Here is a 25357-nt window from a genome sequence, read left to right as displayed (position 1 = left end):
TCAATTTATTTGCTTCGCGGATGACATGGACATTGTCGGCCGAACATTTGCAAAGGTGGCAGAACTGTACACCCGCCTGAAACGTGAAGCAACAAAAGTTGGACTGGTGGTGAATGCGTCAAAGACAAAGTACATGCTTGTGGGCGGAACCGAGCGCAACAGGGCCCACCTGGGAAGCAGTGTTACGATAGACGGGGATACCTTCGAGGTGGTCGGGGAATTCGTCTACCTCGGATCCTTGCTAACGGCTGACAACAACGTTAGTCGTGAAATACGAAGGCGCATCATCTGTGGAAGTCGGGCCTACTACGGGCTCCAGAAGAAACTGCGGTCGAAAAAGATTCGCCACCGTACCAAATGTGTCATGTTCTTCTTCTTCTTCTTATTGGCATTACATCCCCACACTGGGACAGAGGCGCCTCGCAGCTTAGTGTTCATTAAGCACTTCCACAGTTATTAACTGCGAGGTTTCTAAGCCAAGTTACCATTTTTGCATTCGTATATCATGAGGCTAACACGATGATACTTTTATGCCCACACGCTTAGTTCAGTTCACCCAAATATAGGTGAAAAGTACCTATAATCGCCAAAAAGTGCACATACGTATTTATGGGTGAATTTACATTTACCTAAATATGAGTAGATTGATTTCACCCATATTTAGGTACTTGGAGAGGGACGATTAGTAGGTAATTTATACCCAAATTTGGGTGATTTTTTTGGTTGATGAAATTTTATAGTTTTTCCAATATTTTTCTTTTCTAATATTTATATTTATTCAAATAATTAAAATTTTCCGAAACAGTCATGAATTTATTAAAACTCAAAGCGCACAAGGGTATAGAAACAAATCGTCTCCAACAAAATCAGGATGAGTGGCATACTGGTTTCAGGGCACGTATGGACCTGGAGCTGGAACAGCCGGATTACGCCGCGACTGGCACACTTCTGGATATTTCCGCTTCTGCACCGACATAGTGTATCCTGACATAGGTGGCATATCTGGGCCAACGGATGTTATCAGCTCTGAAAATAATGAAAGAAACATTGATTATTCTACAAGCAGAATCCGGAATTTTCGTGACCGAAGTTAATTTTTCCTACTTTATTTCGGAAGCGCTGTGCTTCGGAGAATAACAGCTGATTCCGTAGTAGGATTTAACATGCAGATTCGATTCTCAATTGAGAATAATTGATTGAAACTTACCTCGACGGTACTTGTAAGGAGGGGTACGGGGACAACTGATTCTGTGGGTGTTAGTTTCGGACCCTTGTATCGCTGTTCTGGGAGTTAAAGGTGGGCTGCATCCGTTGCTGGAAGGAAGAGGCGAAGACGAAAATGTAACTGTAGGTAGCTGCATTATCAAAAATGAACTCACCTGTTGATGCAACTGGTACAGCGGTTGGTTTTTAAAGTACATCGGTTCCGGAAAAAAAACACTGAGTCCGTGGTTCCTTGTGAATTTCACCGGTATCTGCCAACAGAGAAAAAATATATGAAATAGGACAAATACTCATTATTCAAAAAGCTTTAAATCACTTACCATTATTATTTGATAGTTTTATTTTCGGAACTGCCGCACATCAGAATGCACTGATGGAAACAAAAACAAAGACGCTCAATTATTTTCATCCAAATATGGGTAAATGCAATTACCCATATATTGGTAAATCCACTTTACCAAAAATATAAGTGAAATTCACCAATAAACTCAGTAAACTTTACCCATAATATCAGTAAAGATTACATTACCCAAATATGGGTGAATCAAGTACCCATAAATAGGTAAATCAATCTAAGCGTGCAGGGAAGTCGAGACAATTTCCAATCCTAAAATTGCCTAGACCGGCACCGGGAATCGAACCCAGCCACCCTCAGCATGGTCTTGCTTTGTAGCCGCGCGTCTTACCGCACGGCTAAAGAGGGTGTCATGTACAAGACGCTAATAAGACCGGTTGTCCTCTACGGACATGAAACATGGACAATGCTCGAGGAGGACTTGCAAGCACTCGGAGTATTCGAGAGACGGGTGCTTAGGACCGTCTTTGGCGGTGTGCAAGAAGACGGTGTGTGGCGGCGAAGAATGAACCAAGAGCTCGTCCAACTCTACGGCGAACCCAGTATCCAGAAGGTAGCTAAAGCCGGAAGGGTACGATGGGCAGGACATGTTGCAAGAATGCCGGACAGCAACCCTGCAAAGATGGTGTTCGCTTCCGATCCGGCAGGTACGAAACGGCGTGGAGCGCAGCGAGCGAGATGGGCAGACCAGGTGCAGAACGACTTGGCGAGCGTGGTGCGTATCCGAGGATGGAGAGATGCGGCCTCGAACCGTGCATTGTGGCGTCAAATTGTTGATTCAGTGTTATCTGTTTAGATGGTAACTAAATAAATGAAATGAACATATCGTGGTGCTAACATTGACTCTGACCACTATATGGTGATGGTTAAACTGCGCCCAAAACTATCCATCATCAACAATTTTCGGTACCGACGATCGCCGTGGTACGACCTAGAGCAACTGAACCATCCTGATGTCACCACTGCATACGCGCAGCATCTCGATGCAGCGTTGCCGGTAGAGGGTGAACTTGATGGGGCCCCTCTTGAGGACTGCTGGAATACAGTCAAAGCAGCCATTAGAGACGCAGCTGAGAACAACGTCGGGTATGTGGGACGAAGTCGATGGAACGATTGGTTCGACGAAGAGTGCAGACAGATTCTGGAGGAGAAGGACGCAGCGCGGGCAGTCGCGCTGCAGCAGGGTAACCGACTGAACGTGGAATGTTATAGTGGGAAGCAGATACAGCATACACGTTTTTTTTTCAGGAAAAGAAACGCCACTAAATTAATGATTTCGTGTGTGTTACTTCTACGTGAAGTTAAACGATTTACAATGATATGGAAATGCTAATATCATCTTCCAAACTTGGACGTACATGTTCATGATAGCATTAGAGGCGAAAGTATAGAATTGATAGTTCCGTTAGGATACGGCAGGCATGAAGAATGTTTTTATAGAAGTCGATTTGAAAGCGAGCGGAGGGCAATATTTGTGATGGCACATATCACACGACCTTCCTTCTGCCAAGCTCCCGTAACATGTACGTCCAAGTTTGGAAGATGATATTAGCATTTCCATATCAAAAGAAACGCCGCCTGGAGGAAGCGGAGTGCTAGGAGATGGAACAGTTATGCCGTTCTCAAGAAACACGCTAGTTCTATCAGAAGCTAAACGCATCCCGCAAAGGCTTCGTGCATCGAGCCGAAATGTGCAGGGATACGGATGGGATCATCATGACGGACGAACGTGTGATGATCGAAAGGTGGCTGCAGTACTACGGAGAACATTTAAATGGTGCTGAGAGTACAGGCAGTGAAAGTCAAGGCAGCGGAGGAGATGACTACGTCAGTTCAGCGGACGATGGAAGCCAACCAGCCCCGACCTTGAAGGAAGTTAAGGATGCTATCCAATAGCTAAATACCAATAGAGCAGCTGGTAAGAATACCCGAGCAGCACAAGCGAGACAAAAATGGTTGCCATAACTTGATTGTGACTGAATCTGGTCACATATGAGTTGCAGTAACCAATATAGAACATGCGTGTTGCTAGGGTAGGCTGGTCACTTAGTGCAAATGTCGGAAGGAAGAATAGCGAAAACAGTATTCAACAGAGAACCAGATAGGGGCTGGCGACTTCTTGGAAGAACACGATCACGCTGGCTGTACGCGGTGGAATCGGACCTGGGAACCCTGAACGTTCGGGGAAACTGCAGGGACATCGCCCAAGACCGACAATTATGGAGCTCTACAATATGCCAAGCATAGGTGTATCGACGCTGTAGCCAACCAGGTATCAGAATCTGGGAAACTGAACAGCTACCGGAAGAGTGGAAGGAAGGGGTTATATGCCTCATCTACAAGAAAGGCGACAAGCTGGAGAACTTTCGAGCGATCACCATCCTTAATGCCGCCTACAAAGTGAATGAGTTCGTGGGAAGTTATGAAGCCGGCTTCTTTGACGGCCGCTCAACAACGGACCTGATCTTTACTGTACGGCAAATCCTTCAAAAATACCGTGAATACCAGGTCCCAACACATAATCTGTTAATTGATTTCAAAGTGGCATACGACAGTATAGACCGCGTAGAGCTATGGAAAATTATGGACGAGAGCAGCTTCCCTGGGAAGCTTACCAGATTGATCAAAGCAACGGTGGATAGCATGAGCATGAGCATTATGAGCATTATGACCGCACAATTCGTAGTTGCTACTCCGTGATTGACTGAACTTGCGAAATTGTACAGAGAACACAATGAATGGGGCTTGGGATTAGTTACCCATTCTCAATGTACACGTTTCGGGAGCTCAAATATTTAAAGTCAATAACGGCGCCGGCCACGTCCTTACGGTCATATAGGAATGGAAGGATTGTTAGTCCGACTCTCGTTGCTACTAGAGACCGAGTATACCTCTGCATCTCCACGATTGTCTTGGGATAGGATATCGTCTTAGTTACAAAGGATAATTTATCTGGATTCACTTTGGTAAGCGATGCGATCTATGGGATGGGAAATGACACTAATACGAGTTAAAGTTAAAAAACATGCACACCCGGTGGCATATGAAAGCTAAGGAGATTCGCGTTTTGGACGACCGCTCGGAAGCGCAGCACTCTGTACTCACTTGTTCGATGGCTACAGCAAACTATTGAAGAACTCGCTTTTTTCGACCGCGCACGACATGCGCATGAGCCACCGAACACAAGATAGATACTTTATTTCTTTCCCGACGACTAAAACACGCACTGCACTTACTTGTTCGATAGCTACTCTTATTACCGGCCGCGCAATGCAGAACAAATATTTCAGCCGATCGCGCGATCATTCTGCAGTCCGAAACAAGAGAAATCACGCACTGAACTGATTTTTATTACCGGCAGCGCAATGCAGAACAAATATTTCGGCCGATCGCGTCATCGTTCTGCAGTCCGAAACAAGAGAAATCACGCACTGAACTCCTTATCAAAGCAACGGTGGATAGTGTGCAAAACTGTGTGAAGATTTCGGGTTCGTTTGAATCGCCCCGAGGACTAAGACAAGGTAATGGCCTTGCGTGCCTGTTGTTCAACATTGCGCTAGAAAGTGTCATGCCGAGAACCGGGCGTAACAGTCGGGGAACGATTTTCAACAAATCCAGTCAATTTATGGTGGTCGAGGTGGTCGAGGAATTCGTCTACTTTGGATCCTTGCTAATGGCTGATAACAATGTTAGTCGTGAAATACGCAGGGGCATCATCTGTGGAGGTCGGGCCTACTACGGGCTCCAGAAGAATCTGCGGTCAAAAAAGATTCACCACCGCGCCAAATGTGTTACATACAAGACGCTGATAAGACCGGTAGTCCTCTACAGATACGTACTGATGGAAACGAAATAATACTATAGGCCAGATCGCCTGTTGGTAATACTACGTTCGCACTTGTAACATGTTATTCGGCTATCTTGATGAGCTTTCTTTTGTCGATAATTTGAATAACATGTTATCCAGGCTGTTGTGATTACATAGTATAAGGATAGATAGAAACGCGAAATATGAATGGCATGCTAAAAAAATCTCAAAAAATATTTGTTCCGTGACAGGGCATGGAAGTGTTCAATATCTGCTTTATTTTTGTGTTTATTACCACATTTAACTCGGTGAATTAAAGGAGTATGATCAATTTATCGACTAGTCACTGTTCTTCGCATACATCTATTGAAAAAACCTAGAAATTTTATTCCTTAAATGAAGCAGAATATCCTTTCATGACTGCCTTTCATGCGACATTGATCAAAGAACCCACTATTCTTTCATTTGGTTGCCTGAAATAGAAAAATGCTCTTTACTCTATATAATAGGAATAGGACATTTGGCTACGTCTCACTACCCACTTCGCACTACTCACTTTTCACAGTGAGAAATAAAGAATGAGAATTGAGTCAAATCTCTTCTCACTCATAATTTCTCACTTTTCGAATTACCTATTCGGCCAAATAACCCTTTCGGCCAAAAGACCCTTACAGACAAATGATACATTCGGCCAAATGACCCTTTCGGTCAAATTACCCTTTTGGCCTAATCGTCTATTCGGCCAAACAACTTTCGGCCAAGTGGCATTCGGCCAAACGGTCCTTCCCTATTCGGTCAAATGTCCTATTCGGGCAGATGTCCTATTCAGCCAAATAACTTATTTTGCCGGATGACTCTTTCGGCCAAATGACTTTCGGCAAGATGATCCTTTCGGCCAAATGACCCTTTCGGTCAAATGACCCTTTCGGCCAAATGACTTTCGGCCTAAAGGTCTGTTCGGTCAAACGATATATTCAGCCAAACAACTTTCGACCTAGTGGCATTCGGCCGAACGGTATTCGGCCAAACGGTCCTTCCCTATTCGGCGAAATGTCCTATTCGTCCAAATGACCTATTCTGCCGGAAGACTTTTTCATCCAAATGACTTCCGGCAAGATCTGATGGTTTGTTCCTAGTGGCATTCGGCCAAATGGCTTTCGGTCGAATAGGTTTCGGCCAAACGGCCTTTCCTCATCTAAAAGACTAAAAGAAATCTTCGTAAAGATGGTGCAGAGTTTTTATAATTGCTGAAGACATCAGTAAGCCTCTTATTTCTGCTGCGATCCTAAACTTGGATTACCTTAAGTGCTTATTCGAACTTTCACATATTCCATTGAGCACAATACACCAGAGTTGTAATATAGATAATAATGTTGTGACAGACTCTTATCGCCCTACTACCAACGTACTATTGATAATCACACACAACCATGTCGTAGTACAAAACCGTGCTGCAGTTCGATATTTCCCTATATGTATAGTCAAACGCATCTTTTGCAATTACCTCGGCAAAAAAAACATATTCGAAGCATTCTTGTCAATTTCGTTTTGCAGCGAGAATAATCCAACGTTGTCTGCAAAGCTAAGGGGATTCCACCAATCAGGGAAATGGATGGCATCAGAAACTGCTGATACCGGAGGGATGGGGAATGAGTTTTTCTTCGGAACCAACGCAGGCAGCAGCTTCATTTGATAAGGCATCAGGCGAAATTTGTTTGTCGTTTTCGGGTCGAATTGCGGCTGAAACAGTATACGACATGGTTTGTTGGAAATTGTCGATTTGAATTTGCCAAAATTACTTCTATTTCTATTGCAGGACCGAAAGCCAACGGATGATATTTGCGTTTACTTCGTACGCACCTTTCCACCGCTCAGAACGTTGTTTTCTTTTCGAAATGCGAAATGGATGTATTCTTCTTGTAACCATACCGGCATGGATATATGCTCCCCGCTGAGGTACCGTTTAGAGGTTCTTGGTTTGATCTTTTCAGCCAGGATCCACCACACCGCACCGCGTGTGCTCCCAGGTCATGAATATATGGGGCCGTAAACGTAAACGGCAAAACGACGCTAGACCCTGCCCTGTGCCGTGCCCACCCGACGGGAGGAAGCACATTAATGCTAAATGGAGTGGAATATGTACATATCATCGTGAATTACACGCATGGAGGCACCATTAAAAATTCAAGGTGGAAAAGAAACCTCCTGATTTATGCTCCGCGTGTGCCCAGGAACAATATGCCCATTCTACCTTTGTTCGAGGTTGTTTCCGCACAGATAGCTGCACGACACTTAACTATGGGCCCAAGACTGAAAAGCTGGTAAATATGTATCTTAATTGTAAATATCTGTGACTTTCATGCCTAAAACATGTAGTCGTAAAGGTTTGATGATTTTTCTTAAAGTTTTTTTAGCTAGAAATTTTTTCTTGTCTTGTTTTCAACGACAAGGTTTCTTTCGTTGATAATTAGATTGTAGAGAAGATTTAAAGTTCCAAAATGGAGACGATACTCAGAAACCAAAAAAAAAAAAATACTCACTAATGGTTATTGAACATTTAAAAGCTTTTGACCGACTTGGAAATAAGTGACAATCTGCAAGCAACTAGGTAAATAATTAATATGAAGTCAGCACTGCATGCAAACAAACCAAATGCAGTTTTTAAAAAGTAAATGAAGGAACCTCGAAATTCACAGGTTAATGGTGGGCGATCACACAGGAAAGACATGTTTTACGTTGGCTTCGTGCACATCATGAAGTGAACATTATCCAAAATAGTTTTTTTTCTTTATCTGTTTTTTTTTTTTTTAATTTTGATGCGACCAGTGAAACCTGAACTTTCAGATGATTATTTCCCCGAAACACAATAGTTTTCTGTCGAAATGTTGTTTCTCCTTAATAATGTTTCGAAATGTATTTTGATATGTAGCCCACAGCACATCCGAATGGAAACCCACCCAATCAGATTTAGCCCGAAAATCATCTCATTGGACGTGCTTTCTCAGTTAACACGTATGTGGGTGGCTGCGTATGTTCTGGGTGCGTGTGCGCGATTGTCGATTGATGCTCTCCCAGCATCACTCATCAGCATAAATTAAATCAATGAAAACGGCTATTAATTTCGCTGCGAGGTTTGGTTTCTTCCCCGCTGCTGCTAGCAAACACAAACAACATTAGTGGCCGGGTGTGGGTATGGAACCTCCCAGAGCAGCAGCGAGTGCACGGCTTCGGGAAATTTACCGGAGGGCTTCCTGGTGGCCTTCCTACCGCCGCCGCGCCGCGCCACACAATGAACACAAAAGTGAGCTGCACCATAAATGTGCGGTTATTAAATCAAGTTTATGGTGCAATAATTATGCCGCCTGTAAAACCAAATCGGCTCGTTGAAATCTTTAAAAGTTATTTAATGGATTTCCCCGTTAGTAACAAGGCATTTGTTTGGGAGATGACATGAAAGTGTGAAAGCTATCGAATGTACAACACGGCAAAATTGATGTTATTTTTAAGCACAAGAAAACTAATCATAATGCATTGGAGATTATTGTCACCGTATAAAATAATAAATTTTTGCTGATAATTGAACAAAAAAGTTGAGCTTGATGTGCTGATGTGTTGTCGAACAATATTATGCGGAAGAAGAACTTTTCGGAGGTTCTCCCCCTCATATTACTATTCGCAAAAGTTTGTTAGAATGGCGTGACTATCATTGAAGGTGTGCAATACTGTGCCACATCGTCGTCTCTGACAGTTTTTAGCATCAACCAGACGAATTTAGAATTTTGCAGTTTTATTTCAAAAATGTATTGAGAATTCGGAAGAGTTTCCTGTCGAAATCAAGAATAATTTTATGTGGAAAAGCAGAACAATTTCCCGTGGAAACTCGTGGGACTTGAAAAAAGAAAATTCGGGAGATTAAACCTTGGGAATTCAAAAAAGATTCTTGTGGAAATAATTTCACGAGAAAGTTTAAATGATTCTTAGTAAAAAATTATGAACAAAATACCATAGAAATTCCGAAGAATTCTTCCAAATAATTCCATTTCCATGCGAAATTCAGCTGAACTTTTCTTTGGGAGTTCGACAGAATTTCTCGTGTTGTTCCAGACGAATTTCTCGTGGAAATTGAAAATAACTTGTCACGTTAATTCAGAATCATAATCTTATAATAAACAAGAAGTGTGGATTAGGAAGCGAATTGAGATATGAGAAGTAAAAAGTGAGTGAGTGAAAAGTGAGAAGAGAGAAAAACGAAATGATAAGTGAGAAGTAAAAAGCGAAAAGTAAGAAACCAAAAGTGAAAAATGAGAAGTGAAAAGAGAGATGTAACCAAAGAGAATTGTGAAGTGAGAAGTAAAGACTGAGAAGTGAGAAATGAGTAATAAGAAGTAAAGTGTGACAAGTGTGATATGAGATGTGTGAATTGAAAATCTAAAAATCAATCGGAATGAAGACACAAAGCTTTCAATATCCTTTTTTCCTTTTTCTTCATTCTTTCTTCTTCCTTCTTCCTTCTTCCTTAACTATTTTCTTTCTTTCTTTTTCCTTCCCTTTTTTTCCTGATAATTTACTTCTTCTTTTTCTTTTACAAGCTTGGTAGTCATATGGCTACTGCTTCTGCCTCATACGCAGGAGGTCGTGGGTTCAATCCCAGGTCCGTTCCATTCCTCTACTTTCTCTATATTTCTCATGTTCTAGCAATCGCTAGAACTGGAAATGGACTTCCATACCGTTTCCATCTCAATTCCTATACCTTCAACTTGAATATTCTAACAGTAAGCTGCTAGAATTGAAAATGAACTATAAAGCGCGTTTCCAAACATCCAATTAGAAATTCCATCAGTTGCTTCCTCCTATCTATCACATTGGCAGCTCGTTAACAAAGATGGACCTCTGTCTCTCGAACCTAACCCAAAAATTCCAATAAATTCCGCATGAACTCGTGGCAAGTGCAGAGGCATATTCGGCTTGCAGTGGGCGAGTGATTGCATCATCATTTCCTCCCCCTTCCCTACATTGACTTGCATTCTGACGTGGCAGGCGCCAGTATGACCTAACAAATGAGATCACCACAGTCGCTAACCGCAAGTCGAGCACATCTGTATATGGGCCTCCATATACAGATGTGCTCGACTTTCGGTTAGTGGCAGACCAGTACTTGTACATTAAAGATGTGAGCTAGTCCCAAGCAACATCTGTTGGTTCCCTGTGCAAGAACAGCTGATCTGGTCATAATGGAGTAGCAACTACGAGCAGTCAATCAAGCTCAAGCTCAAGCTAATTTACTCCTTCTTTTTTTTACAATTCTCCTTATTTCTTCTTTTTTCTTCTCTCCTCCTTCTACTTTCTTCCACCCTCTTCCTTCTTTCTTTTTCCTCCTTCCTTATTCCTCTTTTCTCCTTCTTTCTTCCTTGTTACTTCTTCCTTCTAACTTTTTTCTTCTCCTTTCTTTCTCCTTTCTTTCTGCTTTCTTCTATGTTATTTTTTTTATCTTTATTCCTTCATCTTAATCCCATTTTCCTTTTTGCATCATGCTTCTTCCATCTTCCTTCTTACTTCTACCTTCTAGCTTTTTCCTGCTTTTTTCTTGTTTCTTCTTTCTACCTTCTTCCTCTTTCCTGCTTTCCTTTCCTACTTCTTTCATCCTTATTCCTTACCTTCTCTTCTTCTTCTTCTTCGTATTGGTATTACATTCGTCACTGGCGCCTCGTAACATGTTCATTTGGCACTTCCACAGTTATTAACTGCGAAGTTTCTAAGCCAAGTTATCACTCTTGCATTCGTATATCATTATGCCCAGGGAAGTCGAGAAAATCTCCAACCCAAAAATTTCCTAGACCGGACCGGGAATCGAACCCAGCATGGGCTGTGCATCTTACCGCACGGCTAAGGAAGGCCCCTTCTTTCATCCTTATTTTCTCCATTCATTTATATTCTTCCTTTTCCATTTTTCCTTCTTGATTTTTCTTTTTCCTCCTTTCTTCTTCCTTCTTCCTTTTTCATTGTTCCGTCTTTCTTCTTTCTTCCTTCTTATCCTTATTATTTTTATCATCCATATTCTTTCTCTTCTCTTCTTTCTTCTTCCTGCTTCTGTCTTCCTTCTTTCTTCTAGCTTGTATCTCACCACTCACTTCTCACTCCTCAACATCTCGCTTCTTAGGTACTTCCCAATTATCATCCTTCACTTCTCAGCTCTTGCTTCTGTTGTCCTCACTACACACTTCCAACCTCTCACTTCGCAACTATCACATCTCTCTTTTCAAGTTCTTTTCTCAGTTCTCACTTCGCATTCCCCACTTTTCTAAAGTGACCAGATTTTTCTTGGACCAATTCGGGACATCTAATGTATTATATGTTTTGAAATCTTGAATCAAGTAATTCTATGCCAACATTTGAGAATGGTGTAACAGCCAAACTTCATTCCTTTCGATTCTTCGTCTTCGACGAAGGAATACAATACAATACGAAGAACGAAAAGGAATACAGCTTGGCTGTTACACCCTGTTCAAATCTTGGATTAGAATTTTGAAAGAGGTTTTTCTCTTATCAATCGACCGACAGCACCCAACTACCCGATTTCGTAAAAACAAATACCCTAAAATAATTGAATTATCCCATTTTTTCCCTTTCTCGTAAAAGCCATATGTTCGCTCCAAAAACGAACTTTTTATAGGAGGCCCGGAGACCCTCAGCTCGACGAATTGAAGTGATGTCTGTGTGTGTATGTGTGCGCAAACTAATCTCACTCATTTTTCAGGCACTTAGCCTTATCGGAGTTATGGCCAAAACAGATTTTTTTACAAAAAAAAATCTCGCTAATTTTTTGGCAAATACTCTTACCGATTTGCCCGCAACAAGTTTCATTAGAAGTCTTGTCCCATTGTTTTCTATTGAAAATTGGTCATATCGGACTATGGGCTCAAAAGTTATGGCCTAAATACTATTTTTATAACACACGAAAAAGGCTCCATCACCGCTAGGTTGATTAATCTGGGTTTTTACATAAGAAACACGTACAAAATACTCACTCATTTGTCAGGTACTTATCCTTAACCAATTTGCTTGCAACAAGTTGCATTCGACGCAGAATCCTGCCCGAATGTTTCCTTTTGAGATATGGCCAGATCGGACTATGGGCTCGGAAGTTATGATCAAAATACCATTTTTTATTGAAAAATCGAGTAAAAAAACTGTCACTCATTTTTCAGGCACTTATTTCCAATTGCAATTTATTCGCAACAAGTTGCATTTAACGCAGAATCCTGTCCCATTGTTTCCTATTGAAAATTGGCAGATCGGACTATGGGCTCGGAAGCCATGATTGAAATACTATTTTCTGTTTGCACGAGAAAGGCACCATCACCGCTAGGTGGATTAATCAGGGTTTTGGAATAAGAAATCTCGCTTAACTTTTCAAAAGGTCCTAAGTAACATTTTTTTCATGAATTAATTTGAGTACTGGAATCAAAAGCTTTCATGTTGTTCTGTTGATTGCGCTATTCACATTAAATCATGAAAAAGTTGTTACTTAGGACCTTTTGAAAAGTTAAGCGAGAAATGTTTATCAATATACCTTGGGGCCATGCGGTTAGCAGCGCCGGTCGTCTGAGCGTATTGTGTAGTGAGTTACGGATGGTATTTTCGAAAGAGTCCAATTCCCAGCACAGGATCGAAAACTGAATAATTATAGAAACTATTTTTTGTGCTAAGTGAAGAACAAAAGTTACTAAATTTCACAATAAATGAAAAAAAAACTTTATTTTGATAAAACTTTTCCATAATCGTGTATGCTCACTCGATTATTTACATTGCAGCTAGTTGAAATTAAACATAAAGATGTAATCGCGGCTTAAGAGGGATGCAGTGTTTATTTAATAGTAATTTTATTATGCGATTTAGCGTAATGGTGTCTTCCAGAAATTTTATTAGCATGTAAACGCGCTTTGGAGGTATTCAGCTTAATGATCGATTTTCCTTAAAATGAGATGACAAAATATATTTTCCTCTTTACTAAACATAAATTTTTCGTTATTACAATAGTTTAGCGAAAGTTCTCCTGAAAATCTTAGTAGAAATATTCATGTTCGTAATTTTATCACTTCTGGAGATTTATTAATAATTATGCAAACAAATTTTAAACATGTTCGTCATATAAGCTTTCAGGCATATGGAGACGCATGGTGCATTGTTCCTCCTTGTGATTAAACTTTTTGTGCAAAAACTAAAGGTTTATAATATTCTGCATATTCGATTTTGATCCATCAAGTTACGATCAAAAATAACCTGAGGCCTGAGGTTGAAGCCTACATGAAGTTTCACAGGGGTAATGGGGTAATGGGGGTAATGGTAATAGGGAAGATTGAGTTCTGCTTCGAACAGTAGGAAATGTTTTTTAATTAATCATACTTTACATTCGCTTACAGCTCGACAGTTCAGGTACCAAATTTAAGTCGATTCCTTGCACTTTGTTATGCGTATGAGATTGTTTGCACCAAATTTAATACCTTGACAAGTTGCAGTTATTCAGTTATGTCAGCATTAAACGTGACAAATCTCCAAAAGTAATAAAATTACAAACTTAGATTCCTTGACAAACATTTTTTGGAAAGCTTTTTCTACAACTTTTGTAAAGACACAACATTTGTTCGCTGTGTCCAGATGATACGTGCTTCATTTCCATGTTTACATTCTTCCTTGATATGGAGGAGAAGACGGCTTTGACAGGATTTGTTCTGTTATTGCCATAAGGTTCCTAACATCAATCATTCTGGTACTCGTCCATATATTATACTAAATACAATATTCTGGACACTTGTGCACATTTCACCTTCGAATTCGAGGTATTAAAGCAGATAAATGAAAATATTTTCAAAAATGAAATATTTTTTCGAAAGTGAAAAAAATACTTTTGTACGATCGTTTTATGGTCGTACCTTACAAATCCTAACTATCAATATTAAATAATTCTTTCTGTCAAACTTTGTTTGAAATCTCGAGCAGCACCAGAAACGCATAAAATTGCATAAGTTTGGCGTGTTTTTGTTATTAGACTGTTCTAATGACCTTATAGTAAAGACCTAAATATGTTAACTTTTGTACTCTGACATGTCCAGACAGTAAATTCGCAATAGTTCATTATTATTTAGAAAAAAAAGACATATCTCTAAACAAAAACGAATGTTCGGAACATGAGTCTGTTTGGAACACGAGTCGGGGTTTGAATCAAAAAGTATTGAAGGTCTTAAAAAAACTTCTGACAATAAACCTGCCAAAGCCGTCACTGCCCTTGCCGAAATATCTGGGATCTGGAGAAATCTTGTCGCTGTGCACGAATCTTTGATTTTACTATTGAGAAATTTCATCAAACTCATGAAACACTAGATTTTTATTTCGACTTCGTAACACCTACCGGTGATTGGGCCTACTAAATAAATAAACGGCCGATGGAAACTAATGCTTTGCCTCCCTTCAACACGCAGTAAGGTTGAACCGTACAATAAATACTAGCATATACAGATAAAAAACTTTATTTTTTATAATATTTGGTATAATCTACTTTGAAAGCGAAATATGCTATTGAACAGAAGTTTCATTATGGCAACAGTAAAAAAATAAAATATAATTGATACTTCCTTATAAAAATATGAAAAGAATTTTCAAATACTTTAATATAATAATTTCCCGGGAAATTCGGGAAACTAAAGTGTGCATTCCGGGAATCGGGAATCCCGAGAAAATTAATTTTCCGGGAAATCTGATCTGGGAATAGAAGCCCTACTATGGGGTGTAGTACAGTAGCCTGCCGGAAATACCTGCCAACACTCTATGTTGGGTATTATGAGATTCCCGCAACAGTAATGAAAACTCTCTGAGAAGCGTAACATTCTTTACTGGTCTACTGAGTATTGTCCGCTGTCTGTTGTCTTATGTAAGTGCTCACTGCTTGAACAACCACCAAGAATTTCAGATTCTGGAGCTGACCCAGTTCCTTCCTATTCAGATCATTGTCATCGCCTAATCTTTTCAGAATATCTTCAGATATTTTGATATCTTAAATGATACAAATCTCCAACATTCGTACGTTTTCTAGACTCTTCAGGTTGTTCAAATGCTACACATTCCTAACACTTCTGCACTGCAGCGTCCTACTGTGTCATAAAATGCTAACGTAATAAGTGTACAATCCCTCAGTTCAGTAGACCCAAGATCTACTATTTTCTGTGGCGGACGAGAAAGGCACTATTACCGCTAGATGAATAATTTGGGTTTTTTTCGGAATAGTGCAATCGCTAACACAATAAGTTTTGCTTTTGGAGAAAGAGTAGATGATTCTTTCTTTTGAAGCTCCTGGAATAAAAAATACATTATTTCAACGTCAGAAAAGTATTGAAAATTATCTTCTGAATGGGATACGGAAAGCTTTGAGTGCCTTATCAAAACGGTCTTACATAATCACCATGGCTTGGGTCCATTCTCATTGCTCGATCCCGGGAAATAAGAAGGCGAACTCTTTGGCTAAGGTGGGCGCTATGGAAGATATTTACGATCGGAAAATCACCTTTGATGAATTTTTCACATTAGTTCGTCAGGAAACCTTGAACAGCTGGCAACAGGAATGGACCAATGGCAATGGGGAGTTGGGTAGATGGCTGTATTCAATTCTCCCGCAGGTGTCGAAGCGTCCATGGTTCAAAAAATTGAATATGGGTCAAGACTTCATTCAAACCATGTGTCGTCTAATGTCCAATCACTACACTTTAAATGCACATCTTTTCAGAGTGGGGCTCTCGGAAAGAGAACTCAGCGGCGAGGATTATCAGGACATCGATCATGTCGTGTGGGCGTGCGAGAAGCATCGTGGCCCCACATCTGCGCTAACTGAACATCTCCATTGATCTCGAGTATTTGTCCCTGGTCCACCAATTTTGATAGTTACTGATGTAAGACGCGACGCGAGTAAGAACTATAAGTGTTATGTCTTGTCTCGCGTCGCGTTTCTTATGAGTGTCGTGTCGTTCTCACGTTAAGCACAAATCATAAAAATTGTTACTGTAATTATTGTCTGCCCATTCCCTTGTCTGTCGTACCCCATTACGAATGTCTTCCTCTTGTTGTACATTTCAATGTCTGTCGTTAATCCCTTCCGTATGTCTTCCTCTCGTCGTTGTTTCCCAAAAAAAAAATTGTTTGTCCCGTTACAGATGTAAAAATGCGAGGAATGTCAACTTTGTGAACATCAGCATCGTAATTACTTGAGCACCCTAAAATCCTTTCCTTTCCTACTGTATTATTGTATTCCCTAACCTCGATTAAACCGCGAGTCTTTCGGTTCCCCAAAAACACCCTGTATAAGAATCAAGAAATGTATTGTTAAACTTGATTTCGGCTCCGTAACGCTTCACGGCAAATGAGCCTTCCAAATTAACGAAAGATTAAAAAAAAGTATTGACAAAATCTTTTACAATCTCTGCACATTAACTTTTTTTTAATCCAGTTCTAAATTTTTAGAGATGTGCCCAATTTGAAATAGTATACCATTCGGTGTAGTGTTCCAATCAACGATAAATTATTCGCGGTAGTGTCATAGAGTTAATATTTTTGTGTGTTCTCTTTTTCACGAATATACATTTCATTTAGTACCAAAAGATTTTTGATAACAGAAATTGAGGAGAGCAGACTTGGCGTCTTCAACCTACTGGGGAATAGCGATCACCTTGTACGTCATACAAATATCCATCAAATGGATGGACCGCAGTCTCCAGTCTCAAAGTGTATTAGTTATTCAAATGACATCACAACATTCGCTGCTGGTAGTACCTGTATGTACCATCCCGAAACCTAAACTAGACTATGGAAACAAGTAGGAAACCATCATGTTTTCGCCAACCGAAACGATGATGTCTGGCAAAGTTCAATGAATAATAATAACAATATTAGGATTAGGATAGACCTACGAAAAGGCTATCGTACACATTCCCTTTTCTTGCTCAACAGAACAGGTATGGTCGAATTGCCGGGGGATGTCTCTCAGATTCCATTTAAGCTCAATCAATGATTGTGATACGTTCAACAAAGTGATGATGGCTACCAACGTGAATGAACGATGGTGGCCTAGTTCTCTTGTGATCAAGGGAGCATATTCATTACTAAGTGTGCGAGTTTCATTTGCATTCAAGCAACTGACTTGTATGCTGGAGAGATGTTGTTTGGAGAAATGCACAATAAGACGAACGTAAACATCTTTTTGCACAGTTTCGCAATGTTATGGAGTTGCCAAACTTCAAGAGTCTATAGGGACTGCTGTTCTTCATCACATTTTCAACCCTGTGTAGATTACGTTTGTCTACTTTCGTTGTTTTAATGTTTTATTCTATGGTTTTGTTGTGTGTTGTAGTACCACATTTGACCGAAAAAGTGCATGTTTTTAAATACACTTGTGTTTACATTTTTTGTTCACTAGTTGATCTTACAGAATTCCAAAAGCCTATTTATTGGTTGAAAGCACTTTTGGAAGGGTTTAACTGGTTTTACAAGTGTTCAACCTGCTGCTTCGAGTTACACCAGGGCATCAACTACAGAACGAGTTGGCTTAACTTTTCGATAATCCCACGTTCCGCCATAATTCAACTACCAGTCAACCAAGCTCTCTATCCTATCAATTCATTTCCATAGCCATCGGACGATTCAACAAGCCATCATCTCGTATCGTGCATCGTTGCGCAGAGTCCGCCACGAAAACCCAACAAATCACATTCACCCGGCGTGCACCGTAAAGTACTTATTTTATTCCCGCTGAAAATCCGTCCAATCCCTGTCTGGTTGTGTGAACTCTGACAGAGCAACCATTACATCATCGATTGATTTCGGATCAATTGGAGCGAAAGTTTGTCGTCCGTGCCAACACACTGGGCCTAAATCACCGGAAACATCTTCCCCTAGATGCATGTTATCAGCCCTGTTTCGAGTACGAGCGGCGTCGTCGTAGGATTTGGGATGCCGTTTGCTTGGTCTCCGATGGGTTGGCTTCCCATTATGGCCTTTTAAACGAGGGAATAAAACCAATATGCGAAGGGATGGCGGGACTGGCAAGGATGGGAGGACATTGAATGATGAAATGATAAAACACATGTTGCCCCTGTTTTCGTGTAATTTGGGTTGGTTTGGAGTATACTCGGATGAGTTATAGCGATTGGCGCCAAAAAACTGCGGTTCAGGGTGAAGAAGCAATAGTTTACATGGGAATCAGGTTCAAACTTATTTCTTGGACAAGATGCCTATATTTTTGTTTGTTCAAGGTGCTAGCGCCGAAATTTAAACGTAAAATAATATTCTGCTAGAAATCAGCTAACGCCATAGCCGGTAACGGCTCCGTTGCTCGTTTTAGCAATGCATTGATTTTGACAGATTATGAAGCAGTTAAAACACTCTAAACAATTTTAATTCACGAGAAACTCAAAGCTGCACAAAAAGCCTTTGAATAATCCTTCGTATTTCAAATTCATCTCAAACATCGCTTCTAAAATCCAACACAGAGTACCATCATTGACATCGTCAACAATCATTTTTCGTGTCATTCCCGGAAAAAAAGTCCGCTAACGTTATTATTGTTGCAAACATTCACTTCGACCGGCTTTCTGAGGTGTATTTCCATATTTCGATTTCCTGCTGTCAAGATACGACAGGAGGAAAAACTTCCGCCAACAGGTTTTTCAACTGTTCCCAGGGTTCAAACATCCTTTGCCCTACATGAGGCGTCTGCCTTGAATGGGAAAAAGTTAGGCCATTGCCGTCGCTCGGCAAAATGAATCGCTTGCTTTCTGTTGGGTATGTCGTTATTTTGATGATTCGAGCTCTACCCAGCCGACGTACCAGTCAAACATGTTTCTTCCGTGAAATGTGTCATTAAGGTGAAAGTGTCCCGTACAGCTTCCGAAATCTTTCACCAAAACCGCACCCATTCAGACCGAGCTATTAAAAATTCTTCCCAGAGCCAATTTCCCAGGAAACGCAATCACGTTCGTTCAGCAGTTTTCTTTCCGCCTCGATTCGAAGAAAGTCGTCCAACACGTTGCCTTCGTAATAGGGGGAGGACGAACGGGAGCGAACCGAATGGGCACGTCCTTCCAGTGTTCGTCTTCGTCATCGGGTGAGTATGTGTGGGAGGAAATCCGGTCAAGTCGAACCATGAATTATTTATTGAATGGCACACATTTTCACACCTTCTGGCAGCGCTATTTACCGTTTGGAAATGAGATTTTTCAATTTGCTACGACAGGTTACCTCCGTCCACAATGGTGGCGCAGTACGCGCGGCGCGCATGTATAGAATACATCAACGGGGCTGGAGGGGGAGCGAAACATGATTTCTCGACAGAATCATACAAGTTCGATTGTCGGTTGGCGCGTTTTGGCGAGCTGACATGTGTTGCCTGTTGTGTGGAATGGTTTTTAATAGAAAAGAGTGGCTTCGATTTTGTTGATGGATGTTAACGTTAGTATACACAATAATCATTTTATCCCTATGCGATATTTGATGGGATTATTCGTCCTAAGTTTTCTTCGAAGGCTATTTTTGATACAAATTGATTCTAAGATAAACATTTTCAGTCGTTTATACTTGTAGCGCCATGATGTCATGGACATAATGTAATAATGTACGTTCCTTTTATGAGAATCACTCTTTTGCTCTCTATTCAATATTGCTTTTGCTCTTAAATCTTACTTATTTCTTATATCTAGACCAATATTTGAGAAGGGCGTAACAGCCAAAATTTATTCCTTCTGATTCTTCGTTTACATATATAGCTATGGCTATATATGTGGACAAAGAATCAGAAGAAATAATTTTTGGCAGTTATGCCCTTTTCAAATGTTGTCTAGATATGTTCTTTGTGTTTTTTTTTAATTTTTTCGTGAATTTTTATTTTTTTCTGTTTCATTTCAATAATTTTCATTCATTTTGTACCTACACAATTATATTCATTTCAATGTTGACTTATTTTTATGATTCTCTAAGTGGTAAGTCGTTCCCATGATTTAACTGACAGAAAGGAAAACGCTAAAGTTTTGCTTTCCAGATGCTGGCAGATGCGCCTCTGATCAGAGTTATTTAGTAATTTATAGTGTTTGGCCGTTTCCCAAAAAATCAACTTTTAACCATTGTATTCACCTCAAAACTAATTATTGAATTGCAACGTTTTCATGTGTTCTAAAAAAAGCCATCGAACTCGAAATGAAATCCATCTAGAGTACGACGCTGCAAACACATATGGTAACTGTACCAGTTTTGGCCATGTTCCTAATTTGACCAGTTTCTCGCATAAATCCGAAAAAAAGCAATTTTCAAGACTCCTGGAGATCGCACAAGTCATATGGCCGTAAATGGTAAAAAATAGTGTTTTGCAGAACAAAAGTGAATGTGAAAAGCGTGAAGTGAATGAGAAGTGTGAAATCAGAAATATGTAATGAGTGGGACGTCTCACTTCTCATTTCTCATTCCCTACTTCTCATTTTCATACGTCTCTTTTCGTACCTCTCACTCGCGTTCATCGTGGCTTACTGTCCCACACAAGTCAAAGTCGATGACGGCACATCGGCCGAACTACGAAGGGATATAGTGAAGCACCTTTCGCTGATCTTCAATCAGTGTATGCGACTCAGCTACTTCCCATCGTCCTGGAAGTCAGCGAAAGTCATTCCCATCAGGAAGCCTGGGAAGGATCCTTCCTCTCCAAAAAGCTATCGTCCCATCAGTCTTCCCTCAGGGTTGTCCAAGCTGTTTGAAAAAGCAATTTACCACCGTCTACTCGAGTCTGTCGAACAGCATAACATCTTGCGCGATAAGCAGTTTGGTTTCCGACGTGGTCGATCAACCGTACACCAACTGACCCGAGTTACCAACGTCCTCAAACGGAACAAGAATGTCTTTCACACATCCGTTCATCACACATCTTTCACACATTACTCGATGTCGAGAAGGCATTCGACAATGTATTGCATGATGGTCTGGTGTACAAACTACATCGCTACAATCTTCCCAAATACCTAGTGAAAATCATCCGCAACTATCGGTCAATTAGCGGAGCGAGTTCCAATGCACACGACATCGTCGCAGGCGTCCCGCAAGGTAGTATCCTCGGGCCCCTGTTGTTCAACCTGTTCTCCTCGACATGCCAGAACCTCAAGAAGGCGGTACTTTGTCACTGTTCGCAGATGACACTTCCATCGTCTTCAGGGGACGATTCATACGAGCGCTCGTGGCAAAACTCCAACGAGGCCTGGATGTCCTGACATATTAGTTCACCAGCTGGAAGATCTGTATCAACGCGGCGAAGACCCAGACCATCATCTTCCCCCACTCGAAATCCCCCAGGCTTGTTCCGGCTGAGGACTGCAAAATCATCCTCAATGGCACGACAGTGGAATGGGCCAATGAGGCCGACTACCTTGGCTTGACCCTCGACAGCAAGCTTATTTTCAGGCAACAGATTGACAAGACGGTGACGAATGTAACGTTTTGTTGAAACTACTGTACCCTTTGATCAACCGCCGGTGTCCATTGTCACTGAAGAATAAGCTTGCTGTCTACAAGCGAATCATCCTCCCCGTGATCGAATACGGCATGTCGGTCTGGGAGAGCTGCCTTAAGACCCATCACCTCAAACTCCAAAGAGTGCAGAACAAATTCCTGAGAATGATTCTCAACACCCCTCCCAGGACACGAACCTCTGAGGTCTACCGTCTGGCTGGTATCAGAACACTCCACGAGCGCTTTGGTGAGTGTAACGATCAGTTTAGAGCCCGTTGCATAGCTTCGTAGTAATTTTCAGGGCCTTACCCTTCCAGTCGCGAAAATCTCGGTTCCGTCAAATATTGTCGCGAAAATCGCGGATTTATAATTACACTCTCGCGAAAATCACGATTTCCCTCAATTTAATTTTAGGATTAATTCAACATGTCATTTATGTGGGCGTTTGCAAAATAGGCAACCGGTCGAGATCCAAACACATGGTATTTGAATAATCTTTCAATAGTCGTATGGATGTTGGTTTAAGTGGACATATAGAAAGTCTGTCAAATTGTCAGATCGATCATATTGCATTTCTGGATTACCGAAATGCCGACAGTTATTTATTTTGTTGCTTAGAACTTAGAACGATAAAGTCGGACCAAACGCAGTAATATTCACACCTGCAACTGCCGGGACGGAACTGATAGCTGATCGAAGCTGTCTTTATTTAGGTGTTTTGAAATTTATAATTTTAGGTTCAACGCCAATGCGGAAAGGAATTAGAAGGATTTAGCAATTTTTATTAAGAGGAAGGCCGGACCAGAAGGACCGTCTTGCGAGTCAACCAAGGGCTTCGCCAGTTATTTGAATTAAAATTTACCACATTAAAATGATTGTAAGGATAAAATTTGGTAAAAAAACACTAATAAAATAGACAAAAATTGCGATGATAGGGTCCGACGGCTCCGGCTTCTCCCTGAGAACTGGAATTGTGGGGCTCCTGCCGCTTTGTATAGCTTTTTTATTCTAAGGGTGGTGCAAATATGGTTCATCTGTTCTCCGGTGATATGTTAACTTGCTGCTGAAGCTGAAGAATTGGTGTCTAGGTTGGGAATGCCAATATTAGCTGCCAAACAGAAAATCCTTGTGGATTGTTCGATCTTTCTTTTTGTGAATAAGGATCACATTGCCTTTCAATGGTTGGGGCGATATTCAGAAATCTCGGTTGAACGAGAGGTTTTTTTTAATTTCCCGACCATCAGTTGCGTCTAGTTTTGTACCATGCTCAATGACTATTGCAGGCATCTCATTCAAACCATTCAGTATTCATCCTTTGTTCTATTATGCATTCCAATAGCTTTTTGGTAGGCTAGTTTTTGCTCCATTAGGGTAGTGAGCTAATTCCCGTCGTAGTAGGTAGTGCTTGGTTTTCAAATCTAATTTATACGCCAGCCCAACTACTTACTCTAACTAAGTTGTATGTAACACTTATTTTGGAGTTCCTAGTTTTCATTGTGTACTATTAGCGCATTGAACAAATCATAGTTTATTGAGAATCGGCAATCAAAAATACCCTTCAAATTTGTCTTATGAAAATCTGTTTACGTCCATGAGAATTTTCATTCTTCCAGTCTAAAACTCGATAGATTGCTGTCAAATAAATCTGTTGGTATTGGTGTGCGATTTCTACAAATACACCAAATTAGTTTTTTATGCGGTATCATACCGTGTTAAATAAAAATAACATAAATTCAATTAATATTGGCCTGTTCTGAATATGATATGTGTACATTGTGAAACATTGAATAGAATATGTGTACGGAGGATGTTGGGGGCTATCAAAGAAATACCTGAAGTGGAGGTCTTCAGATCTACAAGCGTAACCAATGATCTACAGGCTTGTTTTGTAAATGTAATGTTTCCATTGTAGTATATATAACAAAATCTGCGTATGGAAGACGTTCGCGGTTATCCAAGAAATACCGGCAGTGAAAGCCTTCAGATCTACACGCGTAACCAATGATCTACAGGCCTATTTTGTTAATGTAATGTACCCATTGTGGTACATATAACAGAATCTGCGTATCGAAGACGTTCGCGGTTATCCAAGAAATACCTGAAGTGGAGGCCTTCAGATCTACACGCGTATCCAATGATCTACAGGCCTGTTTTGTAAATGCAATATACCCATTGTGGTACATATAACAGAATCTGCGTATGGAAGATCTTCACGGTTATCCTAAGAAATCCCTGAATTGAAGGCCTTCAGGTCTACACGCGTAACCAATGATCTACAGGCCTGTTTTGTAAATGTAATATATCCATTGTGGTACATATGATAGAATCTGCGTATGGAAGATCTTCACGGTTATCCAAGAAATCCCTGAAGTGAAGGCCTTCAGGTCTACACGCGTAACCAATGATCTACAGGCCTATTTTGTTAATGTAATGTACCCATTGTGGTACATATAACAGAATCTGCGTATCGAAGACGTTCGCGGTTATCCAAGAAATACCTGAAGTGGAGGTCTTCAGATCTACACGCGTATCCAATGATCTACAGGCCTGTTTTGTAAATGTAATATACCCATTGTGGTACATATAACAGAATCTGCGTATCGAAGACGTTCGCGGTTATCCAAGAAATACCTGAAGTGGAGGTCTTCAGATCTACACGCGTATCCAATGATCTACAGGCCTGTTTTGTAAATATAATATACCCATTGTGGTACATATAACAGAATCTGCGTATGGAAGATCTGCACGGTTATCCAATAAATCCCTGAAGTGAAGGCCTTCAGATCTACACGCGTAACCAATCATCTACAGGCCTGTTTTGTAAATGTAATGTACAGAATCTGCGTATCGAAGACGTTCGCGGATATCCTAGAAATACCTGAAGTCGAGGTCTTCAGGTCTACGCGCGTAACCAATGATCTACAGGCCTGTTTTGTAAATGTAACATATCCATTGTGGTACATATGATAGAATCTGCGTATGGAAGATCTTCACGGTTATCCAAGAAATCCCTGAAGTGAAAGCCTTCAGATCTATACGCGTAACCAATGATCTACAGGCCTGTTTTGTAAATGTAATGTACCCATTGTAGTACATATAACAAAATCTGCGTATGGAAGACGTTCGCGGTTATCCAAGAAATACCGGAAGTGAAAGCCTTCAGATCTACGCGCGTAACCAATCATCTACAGGCCTGTTTTGTAAATGCAATATTTCCATGGTGGTACCTATGATAGAATCTGCGTATGGAAGATCTTTACGGTTATCAAAAAAAACCTGAAGTGGAGGCCTTCAGATCTACACGCGTAACCAATGATCTACAGGCCTGTTTTGTAAATGTAATATATCAATTGTGGTACATATGATAGAATCTGCGTATGGAAGATCTTCACGGTTATCCCAGAAATCCCTGAAGTGAAGGCCTTTAGGTTTACACGCGTAACCAA

The 25357-nt window shown here is 40.7% G+C and overlaps 1 protein-coding gene and 1 long non-coding RNA gene across 2 annotated transcripts in view; one reads left to right on the top strand and one right to left on the bottom strand.

Annotated features, from left to right (window-relative positions):
* Positions 1-25357, top strand: part of LOC134216434 (neurotrimin-like) — a 245413-nt gene that overhangs the window by 99762 nt on the left and 120294 nt on the right. The gene's annotated exons all lie outside the window — the stretch shown is intronic.
* LOC134216433 (uncharacterized) lies at positions 803-1688 on the bottom strand. The gene is made up of 4 exons (XR_009980666.1): positions 1545-1688; positions 1380-1475; positions 1208-1314; positions 803-1026 (listed from the first exon to the last, which is right to left on the bottom strand). It is a non-coding gene; the product is annotated as an uncharacterized LOC134216433 (long non-coding RNA).

Source organism: Armigeres subalbatus, chromosome 2, assembly GCF_024139115.2.
Source record: "Armigeres subalbatus isolate Guangzhou_Male chromosome 2, GZ_Asu_2, whole genome shotgun sequence".
NCBI lineage: Eukaryota > Metazoa > Arthropoda > Insecta > Diptera > Culicidae > Armigeres > Armigeres subalbatus.
The sequence above is the reverse complement of the archived record's forward strand: the minus strand, read 5'-3'. Positions and strand labels throughout refer to the sequence as shown.